General features: G+C 44.5%; 1 protein-coding gene across 2 annotated transcripts in view; it reads right to left on the bottom strand.

Annotated features, from left to right (window-relative positions):
• Positions 1-12,365, bottom strand: part of NPAS2 (neuronal PAS domain protein 2) — a 165,121-nt gene that overhangs the window by 38,843 nt on the left and 113,913 nt on the right. The gene's annotated exons all lie outside the window — the stretch shown is intronic.

Here is a 12,365-nt window from a genome sequence, read left to right as displayed (position 1 = left end):
GATCTTACTGCATTACTTATGGGCAGTACATGAAAGTACTGTTAGAGATTGAAGGATGTTATCCTCCATCAAGTTATTGATAGCAAAATATTTAGAACCAATATTGGTAAAGTTTTCATGGAGTTAGTGGACATGTTTCTTCAGGTACTAAAATATATAACCCCAATATATAACGAGGTGTACCGGTAGTTCGGATTAGAGAGCCTAATCCAAACTACCTACTCCGTGCTGCGTGTAGCTGCGGGCACGGAGTCCGAACTACCGGGGCTTTAAAAATGGCGGCGCCCGGCAAGATGCAAATGAAGCCCGGGATATTTAAATCCTGGGCTTCATTTGCAACTTCGGTTGCCTACATTAACCACCCTAGTTCGAACTAGGGTGGTAGTGTAGACATACCCTCAGTGACTAAGGGGTTAAATTCAGGTAGCTAGCAAGAGTGGTGGCAGGGGGTCAGAAGAACCAATGGGGATACAGTGCTGAAATCTGAATGGGATATAGATACTTGGTGTGATTTTTCTTTGTGGATTCAAAGCTAAGGGCTGGAGCGAGCAGATGCAGTAATCAGAATTATCATGCCTATAAGAAATACTGGATATGGGAATGAACCATAGAGCTGGAAAAGACCTCAGAAGGTCATCAAGTCCAGCCCCCTGCTCTAGGCAGGACCAATCCCAACTAAATCAACCCGGCCAGGGCTTTGTCAAGCCGAGACTTAAACACCGTTAGGCATGGAGACTCCACTACTTCCCTAGATAACCCATTCCAGTGCTTCGCCACTCTCCTAGTGAAATAGTTTTTCCTAATATCCAACTTGGACCTCTCCCACCACAACTTGAGACCATTGCTCCTTGTTCTGCCTTCTGTCACTACTGAGAACGGCCTTTCTCCATCCTCTTTGGAAGCTCCCTTCAGGAAGTTGAAGGCTGCTGTCAAATTCCCCCTCACTCTTCGCTTCTGCTTTAAACTAGGTTCGTTGGGGGACGGTGACCAAAACCCTGAGGAGAGTGGGAAAGTTGGATACCGGGAAGAAATGCAAAGAGGAATGAGCAAGAAAGGAGGACCCCTGATTCAAATGGAGAAGATAGGGCAATCAATTGGTTATCTGAGATGTTTGTACAGCTGGTCCCCGAGCTGCGAATGGTAGACTTACGACCGTTCACAGTTATGACTAAAAATGTCGTAAATGGCGGACCCCGAGTTACGAACGCAATCCGCACATACGAACAGCACGGTTGCATGTAACTCAATGAGGTCCGACTTATGAACAAACCGAGTTACGACCAATTGCTTGGTCCGTAACCGGTTCATAAGTCGGAGACAGGCTGTATACTAATGCGAGAAGCCTGGGCAACAAACAGGGAGAACTGGAGGCCCTGGCCCAGTCCAAGAAATATGATTTAATTGGGATAACAGAGACTTGGTGGGATGACTTGCATGACTGAAGCGCTGTCATGGAAGGGTATAGACTGTTCAGGAAGAACAGGCAGGGGAGAAAATGAGGAGGAGCTGCACTATACGTGAGAGAGCACTATGATTACTCTGAACTCCAGTATATAGAAGGAGAAAAACCTGTTGAGAGTCTATGGGTTAAGTTTAAAGGTGCAAACAACAGAAGTGATGTTGTGGTTGGTGTCTACTATAGGCCACCGAATCAGGTGGATGAGGTAGATCAGGCTTTCTTCGGACAACTGAGAGGAGGTTCCAGATTGCAGGCTCTGGTTCTCGTGGGGGACTTTAATCACCCTGACATCTGTTGGCAAACCAATACGGCATTACACAGGCAATCCAGGAAGTTTTTGGAGAATGTTGGGGATAACTTCTTGGTACTAGTGCTGAAGGATCCGACCAGGGGCTGTGCACAGCTTGATCTTCTGCTCACAAACAGGGAGGAACTAACAGGGGAAGCAGAGGTGGGTGACAACCTGGGAAGCAGTGATCATGAGATGGTAGATTTCAGGATCCTGACCAAAGGAAGAAAAGAGAGTAGTAAAATACACACCTTGGACTTCAGAAAAGCAGATTTTGACTCCCTCAGACACCTGATGGGCAGAATCCCCTGGGATGCTACCATGAAGGGGAAAGGAATCCAGGACAGCTAGCAGTATTTTACATAAGAACATAAGAACGGCCGTACTGGGTCAGACCAAAGATCCTTCTAGCCCAGTATCCTGTCTACCGACAGTGGCCAGCACCAGGTGCCCCAGAGAGGGTGGACCGAAGACAATGATCAAGCGATTTGTCTCCTGCCATCTCTCTACAGCCTCTGACAAATAGAGGCCAAGGACACCATTTTATCCCCTGGCTAATAGCCTTTTATGGACCTAACCTCCATGAAATTATCTAGCTTCTCTTTAAACTCTATTATAGTCCTAGCCTTCACAGCCTCCTCTGGCAAGGAAGAAGCCTTATTGAAGGCACAGAAAGAAACCATCTTGATATGTAGCAAGAGAGGCAAACATGGTAGGAGACCGGATTGGCTTACGGGGGAAATCCCTGGTGAACTTAAGCACAAAAAGGAAGCTTACAAAAAGTGGAAACTTGGACAAATGACCAGGGAGGGGTTTAAATGTATAGCTCGAGAATGCCAGGGGGTTATCAGGAAGGCGAAAGCGCAATTGGAATTGCGACTGGCAAAGGATGTGAAGGATAACAAGAAAGGTTTCTACAGGCATGTTAACAAGAAGAAGGTGATCAGAGAGGATGTGGGGCCCCTACTGGATGAAGGAGGTAAAAAGCTGAAGTACTCAATGCTTTCTTTGCCTCTGTATTCACGGACAAGGTTGGCTCCCGGACCAATGCACTAAGTGATGCAAGATGGGATGAAGATGGATAGCCCTTGGTGGGTAAAGAATAGGTCAGGACCTATTTAGAAAAGCTAAACGTACACAAATCCACGGGTCCAGACTTAATGCATCTGAGGGAGTTGGCAAATGTCATTGAGGAGCCTTTGGCTATTATCTTTGAAAAGTCGTGGAGATCAGGAGAGATCCTGGATGATTGGAAAAAGGCAAATGTAGTGCCCATCTTCAAAAAAGGGAAGAAGGACGATCCAGGGAACTATAGGCTGGTCAGTCTTACCTCGGTTCCTGAAAAAATCATGGAAGAGATCCTTAAGGAATCTATTTTAATTCACTTGGAAGAGAGAAAAGTGATTAGGAATAGTCAGCATGGATTCACAAAGGGCAAGTCGTGCCTGACCAATCTGATTAGCTTCTATGATGAGGTAACTGGCTCTGTTGACATAGGAAAGTCAGTGGATGTTATATACCTTGACTTTAGCAAGGCTTTTGATACGGTCTCCCACAATATTCTTGCCAGCAAGTTTCGGGAATGTGAATTGGATAAATGGATGGTAAGATGGATAGAAAGCTGGCTAGAAGGCCGGGCCCAGCGGGTAGTGATCAATGGCTCGATGTCAGGATGGTGCTCGGTTTCTAGCGGAGTGCCCCACGGTTTGGTTCTCGGACCAGTTTTGTTCAATAATTTTATTAATGACCTGGATGAGGGGTTGGATTGCACCCTCAGCAAGTTTGCGGATGACACTAAGCTAGGGGGAGAGGTAGATATGCTTGAGGGCAGAGATAGGGTCCAGAGTGACTTAGACAAATTGGAGTATTGGGCCACAAGAAATCTGATGAGGTTCAACAAGGACAAGTGCAGAGTCTGCACTTGGGACAGAAGAATCCCAAGCACTGTTACAGGCTGGGGACCAACCAGCTAAGTAGTAGTTCTGCAGAAAAGGACCTGAAGTTTACAGTGGATGAGAAGTTGGATATGAGTCAACAGTGTGCCCCTGTAGACAAGAAGGCTAATGGCATATTAGGTTGCATTAAGACGAGCATTTCCTGCAGGTCCAGAGATGTCATTATTCCCCTTTATTCGGCTCTGGTGAGGCCACATCTGGAGTATTGTGTCCAGTTCTGAACCCCTCACTACAAAAAGGATGTGGACTCATTGGAGAGGGTCCAGCGGAGGGCAACCAAAATGATCCTGCGCTTCATTAGCATGTTCTCGGGTGGTTGCCATTTTGGAAACTGACTAGCCCGGAATAACTGCCCGCATCTACACACGGCAGAGAAGTGCGATTCTGAGATAAACCCCTTAGTTCTAATTAACAGTTAAACCTCATGGAATGAGGATATTTAAATCCCGCGCTTCATTTGCAATTTCGGTCACCCTCATTAGCCTCCCTAGTTTGAACTAGGGGGCTAGTGTAGACGTACCCTAAGAGATGTTCTCTGTGTTGTAATTTGTTTCACTTAGTCACTCTGTAACACCTAGCAACCAAGTATGCTTTATCAAGTATACATTTTTGTGTTGTTAATAAAATCACCTTTTTTAAGGTGATGATTTGATTATTTTGTCCTGGAAGGAAACAGGAGGCCTGTCTGTGTGTGTGTGTGCATGCCTCAGACTAAGAGGTCAGCTACCAGAGACTGCTGTTTGTTTTCTCTTTGTTTTTAAGCTCTCTTGTGGTAAAGGAGGTTGGGGATAATCCTCTGGAAGAAGACCAAGAGCTTCCTTCCTGGGTTCAAGAAAACCGTTTTTTTTCTTTGTTTCACTTGTCAGTGGCAGCTATCCCCTTCCCTCCCCCCCAAGTCAGTGAATCTATGACTCTGGGGAGTTTTTGTAAGCAGAGCCTATAGAGGAAAGGTATTTAAGGTCTCTTGCAGGCCCCCATATTCTGCGCTTGGGGTGCCAGAGTGGGGAACAGCCCTGACACCCTCGAAGGTTGACAGGAAGGGTCAACCAAACATTCCTACACTGGCTCCTTTCTGTACCACAAAACAGAGGTAAACATGTCCTTTAGTGAGGAGAAAATGCCTTTCAGCCAATTTGTATCTTACCATAAATGAGTAGTTGAGTAGCCGTTTTTATTCAGTATCTGCTGTACTGACTTTTTATGACAGATTTCTCTTCAGCTTATTGCACGTGCTTTTTGAGCCCTATGCAAACTATTGTAAAGTCACAGTACAGCAATACATACATGAAAACAGGAATAACAGAAACAGAAAAGTAAGTTGACTCTAGAGAAATCACATCTGTGATTAATTAGTTCAAATCACTGTAAAGCCATTTTTGTACTGAGCCAAAACCAGTACAAAGGAGAAGAACAATTCCGTATTTAAGAGAGAAATGCACATGTGAACATCTGTATCATTTAAGAAAAAACATCTCTAGACATGAAACATCCTCTGCCTTAGGGGCATGATTAAAAGAGTAATTAACATAAACATTAAGAGAAATATTCTCCTTCCATAAGCAGGGTGTATACTTGCTGTTCCTTGTGGGACTACTTAAGAATTTGTATTCTGCCACTGCATTTGTATGCATATATGAGGGTTTCCATGGGACTAATATAAAAGAGATGGCAAAAAATGGAAAAGAGATATGAATTGCAGGAAAATAGGAGGAACCTGAATAAGAAGCAATTTGAATTGTTCTGTATGGGCTTTATCATGCCATTTTGTATTGTGTGGAACTCTTTGACTCTCAGAAGGGAGTTCTAAGGGCACTGTAAAAATTACTTTCGGGTATACTACTCAATACCACAATTACAGCCCTGCTCATATGCAGACATCCACTTTATATGTATGGACCATTACTGTGGATAGCAGCACGGATGCAGATACAAATTTTGTATCTGCGCAGGGTGCTGATGATAAGAGTGGATGGGTAGCTATGTGGCACAGATCCTCCATGTGCCCTGAACAGGAGGTCTGTGGGGGGAGGGTTCACAGACAGGGGCAGGTAGCTGCTCAGGCCCAATGTCCAAGGCAGGTGGAGGGTCTCCCGTGGCTCCCCACAACTGCCCATGTGACTCTCTCTAACCAGGTTCTGGAGTGGGGACATATGTGTGTGTCCCGGAGGCTCAGTCTGGTCACCAGAGTAAAGCCCTGCAAATTCACGGATGTCCACTGAGCGGGGCGACTGTCCCACACTGGCTGAAAAGGGTTAAAGGAGACCGGAGGGAGCCTGTGCAGAAAACCTGGTCAGTCATGGAAGGGCTCAGAGGAGCCAATCAGGGTGCAGCTTAGTGGGGCAGATGGGTATAAAAGGACCCGCTCAGCATAGAGTAGGCAGTTAGGCCCTGACCAGGGAAGATGCAGAACCTGGTTCCCATAGAAGCACCTTCAGGAGAGCAGTGCTGGGCAGGCTCAGAGGGGGCTAAAGAGAGAGGCTCCAGCCTGATACGTGCCAGACTGCAGGCCTTGCTACAAGGGCCAGGAAAGTGCCAAAGTCACAGGGAACGTGGTCAGAGAACTAGAGGCAGGAAAGGGGAGTAGAGGAGGGCAGGACAAAGTTGCCTCCAGAGAGTCTCTGGGTTGGGATCCAGAATAGTGGAGGGGCCTGGGTCCTCCTCTTTCCCCATTCTTTGCTACCAAGGTGTGGCTGATACCGACAGTGGCTTGCCCCTGAGGTAAGGGGCTAGACTTTGGGGCCACAGTGGCAGGTGAAACTGAGAACTGCAGATATTCCCTCCTGGGGAATAGACTGTGGCTTGCTCCTGAGACAGAGGGGCTAGGTTTGGAGGCCACAGTGGCAGTAGAGACTCAGGACTGTCTATAAACTTCTGGAAGGTGGTGAGAGACCATTGGAGGTGGGCATTTCCGGAGGGCAGTGTCCTGAAGAAGACGCTATGGTCTGGGATAGATGCAGGTTGGGAGTAGGAGTGTGAGCAAGGATGGGAGAGACATCAGTCAGGAGAAGGTACCCTGCAGACAAAAGAACTAATTCCCTGGAGCTACCAGCAGGAGGTGCTGCAGTGGTGAGCCCTGCCCGGTGAAATCCACAGATAATTTTTGCAGATTGTGGACTGGCTGTGGATACACATTTATGTATCCATGCGGGCTCTAACATGAGCAGGCACATGTAAAATTACCTTTAATTCTACTAGTTAAATGTATGTGGGATGGATCCTAAGGGGCCAAAAGGGCATAAGCAGAGTAATCTCCTAAACACAGGTGTCATAGATCAAAGAACTGGCAAATGAGAAAATAGTAGGAAGCATCTTCTCAGTGGGAATACATGATAGAAAAGCTGTTGTGCTGAGGAATACTGCTGATATTTTCACTGGAGCATCTTAGGTTATTTGGTATGAACAAGCTGACATCAGAGGGTCTTCAGTGTTCTTTGAAAAAGGCAGAACACATTCCAAAATTTTGTACCTATAAAATGTAATAGTGCACTACCTTCCCAAAACGAAACGTAATCCAAAAAAGATAGGAATTGCTATTCGGTAAACTTATCTGTTACATTTGGGATTTTATTAATGACAGTGTTAATAGAATAAACTTAAAAAACAACAGGAGTATTAGGGGAATAGATGTTACAAAATGTAATAAAGAATACAAGCCCTAAAATGCATGGATTAAATATTTCTACCTTTGGGGAAAGATCATTGCATGTGAAATGAATGGAAAATATTTATGAAACAAAAAGGCTCCATTGTCTAGTTGAGTACAACAGAGAGCAACCAACTAGGATGCCCACACTTTTTATGTTATTTTAGATAGTTTCAGGTGGACTATTTGTTTCTTGAACAACCACAAGCCTCTAATTCACACTATTTAAATTTTGAGTGTTTGTGTGATTTATTCTTTATTGCGTCTCTCAAAACAGATGACAAACATAACAGAAACAGCACAGAGAAGAAAGGAATCTAACAGAGTCAGATATCGGATTTTACAGCAAGAGAAGTCTAAACATCTTCATTATTGAAGGCAAAGAGTAATATAACAAAGATAATCTTTGACTGGTGACAGACCTTTCTAACAATGGCCACATTGTTATTTGGCCTCTCATTGCAGTTCCTTGTAAAATAAAATCATAAACTAATCTGCAGTTATTTCTTTTCAAAAAAAGGGAGAATTGGAAGAGAAGGAAGAGGAGCATAGAGAGTGAGAAAATGATCAAACAAATGCCTGGAGGGCAAGTACAATAAGGCAGGAGAGGAATGATAGGACAGAGAGGAGAAGGAGAAAGGGGAATCATAGAAGGAATTAGTTATAAAGCTGGAAAGGGATGAGGGAACACTACATACAGAATAAGGGTCACCAAATGGGCAGTTTAATTGATTAACTGATTATTCTGATACTCCCAAAAAATGAGAATCATCTATCCATAAACCTATCTCGCTTTTTTCTACTGCAAAATGTTATTTGTTTCATTGCTGCCAAGCTCAACAAGTCTGGGTACCATTCTTCAATACTTTGGCACACTGTTGTATAATTAGGCACTTGGCTACAATGTGAACTTTTCAGCCAAAGCTTTTTGAAGGAATTCAGTTTCCAAGATGGATTGGTTAGGCCTAGGATAGAGGGAGGGGCAGCCACCTATGTAAATCCAAAACTTTCAGTGTGATAAAAGGCTTAAGATTAATTTTTTACTTTGTTTTATGTTCCTGGGAAAAAAGTCTCACAAGTACCTGATTTGCACCCGCTGCTAGGAAAATGTATTATCTAAAAGGGCATCATTATGCACCCCTTGACAAACAGTGAGTTTCCAACTTGTGCCAATTAATTTTGTACTCTGAAATCTTCCCAAACAATTCAATAATTGGCAACATGTTAGGAGAGTCTGAAGGGACTGATAATGAATAATAGTATATCATTAGCATGTAAGATCATTTTTATCTCCTGGGATCCTGTTTTTATTTGCATTGCCAGTGGCCCCAAGATCAAATCAAAGGTGGGTGGCAGTGGACAGGGGACAGTCCTCTACTAAAATCTTCCTTACATAATTTGGTGAGTGTGGGAACCAGGGTGTCTGAACTGGGCATACAATTCAGCTGGAAAGCTACCTAGGATCAGGGCCCTATCTGATTTCATGTTGTTTACAGCAGCCATGATTTCAGAAGAACGTATTAGAAAATCAAGCCAAATTTAGGCCAGGTATACACTAGGGGAGAAAGTAAAGATATGTAACTCCAGCTACGTGACTAGCATAGCTGGAGTCAACGTACCTTAGCTCTACTGAGGGAGCTCAATGACTTCCCTGACACTTACTGATTCTGTGGAATACCAGGGAGTGCTGATTTAGTGAATCCTTACTAGACCTGCTAAATTGGCACTCAGAAAATCGATCTCCGGAGTGTCAATCTCCAGGTAAGTGTAGCAAAGAACTGGGTGAACTCTCAATATAAGCATTGGTAAAACTTAGAGAAATATTCATTAATATTTTATTGACCAGTGACAATCTTGTCCTGACTAGAGTGAATAGAATGGATTTTAGCTTTTATTGGATGTACTCGGAGGCTACGTCTAGACTGCAGGCTTTTGCGCAAGAAGCAAGAGTGTGTCCACACTGCAAAAGTGCATTGAAAAAGTGATGTGCTTTTGCGAACGAGAGCGTCCAGACTGCATGGACGCTCTCTCAAAAGTAAGCACTGATTGATATACACAGAATGGCCACCAGGATACCTGTGCTTTTTCCTATTTTTGGGCAAACCCCCCCTCTCCTCTGTCCACACATGCCTTTTTGCAAAAGAACTCTTTCGCAAAAAGGCTTCTTTCTTGTAGAAAGAGGAATACCAATTTCACAAAAACTCCTCTGTTCTTTCGATTTACTGTAAATTTACTATTGAAAGAATGCACTTGCAGGCTGTGTCTACACTGGCCCCTTCTTCGGAATAGCCATGCTAATTTAGAACTTTGGAATAGGGAAATCCGCGGGGGATTTAAATATCCCCCGCGGGATTTAAATAAACATGGCCGCCGCTTTTTTTCCGGCTTGGGGAAAAGCCGGAAAAAAGCGTCCAGACTGGCGCGATCCTCCGGAATAAAGCCCTATTCCGGAGGATCTCTTATTCCTACTTGCAAGGAGGAATAAGAGATCCTCCGGAATAGGGCTTTATTCAGGAGGATCGCGCCAGTCTGGATGCTTTTTTCCGGCTTTTCCCCAAGCCGGAAAAAAAGCGGCGGCCATGTTTATTTAAATCCCGCGGGGGATATTTAAATCCCCCGCGGATTTCCCTATTCCAAAGTTCTAAATTAGCATGGCTATTCCGAAAAAGGGGCCAGTGTAGACACAGCCACAGTGTGGACACTCCGCGAGTTTTTGCAGTAAAACGGCCATTTTTCTGCAAAAACGCTGTAGTGTAGACATAACCTAAGTCTACAGGCTAATAATTACCCAGGTTTACTGCCAGATTCCCAGTGTGTCTGTTTCAGTCTAAACTAAGCAAATTCAACCTGTGCTGAGGACGTTTTATTTATTTCATAACTGACATTGGCCGCCTCTTGGAATTTAACTGAAGTAGGTGAATCAGCATAGTTGAGGTCTGCCTCCTGAAGCTTTTCCATTAAATTCACCAGCTCAGCTTGTTTGGCTGTCTTTATATGGGAGAAGTAGGATCTAATTCTACCCTTGAAGTCTGCCTTGAAAGTATCACTCACTAAACCAACAGGATATTGTTGGTCTCAAGAAAAAATATTTTTTCCCCACAAACTTTTAAAATGGTGTATCAAGTAGTAAAGAGGAAGTTGAGGGTACGTCTAGACTACATGCCTCTGTCGCCAGAGGCCTGTAGATTAGGCTACCAGACATAGTAAAATGAAGCGTCTATTTAAATAATCGCTGCTTCATTTAAATTTACATGGCTGCCGTGCTGAGCCGACAAACAGCTGATCAGCTGTTTGTCGGCTCAGCGCGATAGTCTGGACGCGCGGGTGTCGACATCAAAGGTATTTGTCGACCACCCAGGTAAACCTCATCCCAGGAGGCATACCTGGGTGGTTGACAAATACCTTTGATGTCGACACCTGCGCGTCCAGACTATCGCGCTGAGCCGACAAACAGCTGATCAGGAGGTTTACCTGGGTGGTCGACAAATACCTTTGATGTCGACACCCGCGCGTCCAGACTATCGCGCTGAGCCGACAAACAGCTGATCAGCTGTTTGTCGGCTCAGCGCAGCAGCCATGTAAATTTAAATGAAGCGGTGATTATTTAAATCGCCGCTTCATTTTACTATGTCTGGTAGCCTAATCTACATGCCTCTGGTGACAGAGGCATGTAGTCTAGACGTACCCTTACTTTCATCTTCTGGTAGTTCTGTGTTTTTCAAGAAATCACAACTAGCTATACCATAGGTATATGATCAGAGAGAATAATCAATTTTATATCATTGTTCGTAATGGAGCTCACCAAATCACCTGTTACTAAAACATAATTTATTGGTTAAGTGCAGAGAAGGAGTGTATGTGTGAGAAAAAGGGACAGTTTCTACCTGGAGGATGTTGCAGCCTCCATATGACCTTTAAACCCAAATCCTGCATCTGAGCACCATGAGCTGCCTAGCAGAGGATTAGGATCACTGGGGTCAGCTCAATTTGTCCAAAAGCAGGTCTAATGCTTCATTGAAGTCATCCATTACAATCAAATTTTCTAGGGAAGTGTAACTTAGTCTCCAAAATAACTGATTGTAAAAGAGAGAAACATCTTTGTTGAGGGCACAGAGGCTTACAAGAGTATATGTAACACTGGAGATATAAATGTTAACAATGTGGAGTCTATTTTCCTGGTCTTTGTAAGTTGATAGGATTTGTTTAGTCAGTTTTTCCTGAACAGGAATGACACACACTGGATGTGGCTAATTTATTACTAACCAACAAACCCAGGGGAGAGGAGCAGGGGTGACAGAACTGCTCTCTGGCAGCACAGCTCCATTACAGTTAAGCTGCCAGGGTTCCCCTCTGCCTATGGCTGACCCCAGGGTCTCTGAGAAACTGGGATCTCTAGAAGAGTGACTATGTGCCCTTGGCTTTATTAACTTTTCTGGGTAATTTCCACTGAGCCTGTCCTACTTCTATCCCTTCCCTGCTGCATGGACTCAAGCTCTTAGAAAGCACCTTCCACACAGCCTGGGGATAGGGGTGGAGGCAAGATGCTATGGAAATGTTTAGAACCTTCCTTCCACATGTAGGAAGAATGTTCAATAAGCGGAGGACCCTTACATGTGTGGAGCCACAGGTGTATGCTCTGGCTTGTTGAAAAGTGAAAATAATTGTCAAACACACACCTGTCTGCTAGGGATGTAAAATCCCATTTAATTGGTGAATGAGATGCAATGTTTAACTGGATAACCGATTAAAGGAGAGGCAGGCAGAGGGTCCAGGCCCACTGTAAACAGGGGCTGCTCTGTCCAAGCTTGAGCACTCCTGTCTGTGGCAGGCCCCATGGGGTTGGAGCAACTCCCTGCCCTCAGCGGGTGGGGAGTTGATCCAGGCCCCACCAGTTAACCCTTCACATCCCTAGTGTCTGCACTGAATTCCAGGGAAGGGTCCCCAAAGTGTCTCCAAGTTACCAAAAAAAAAAAAAAAAGGAACTAATGACTGAGACTTGAAGAGCTGACTAGGGGATTT

Source organism: Pelodiscus sinensis, chromosome 1, assembly GCF_049634645.1.
Source record: "Pelodiscus sinensis isolate JC-2024 chromosome 1, ASM4963464v1, whole genome shotgun sequence".
In the NCBI taxonomy this organism is placed as follows: domain Eukaryota; kingdom Metazoa; phylum Chordata; order Testudines; family Trionychidae; genus Pelodiscus; species Pelodiscus sinensis.
The sequence above is the reverse complement of the archived record's forward strand: the minus strand, read 5'-3'. Positions and strand labels throughout refer to the sequence as shown.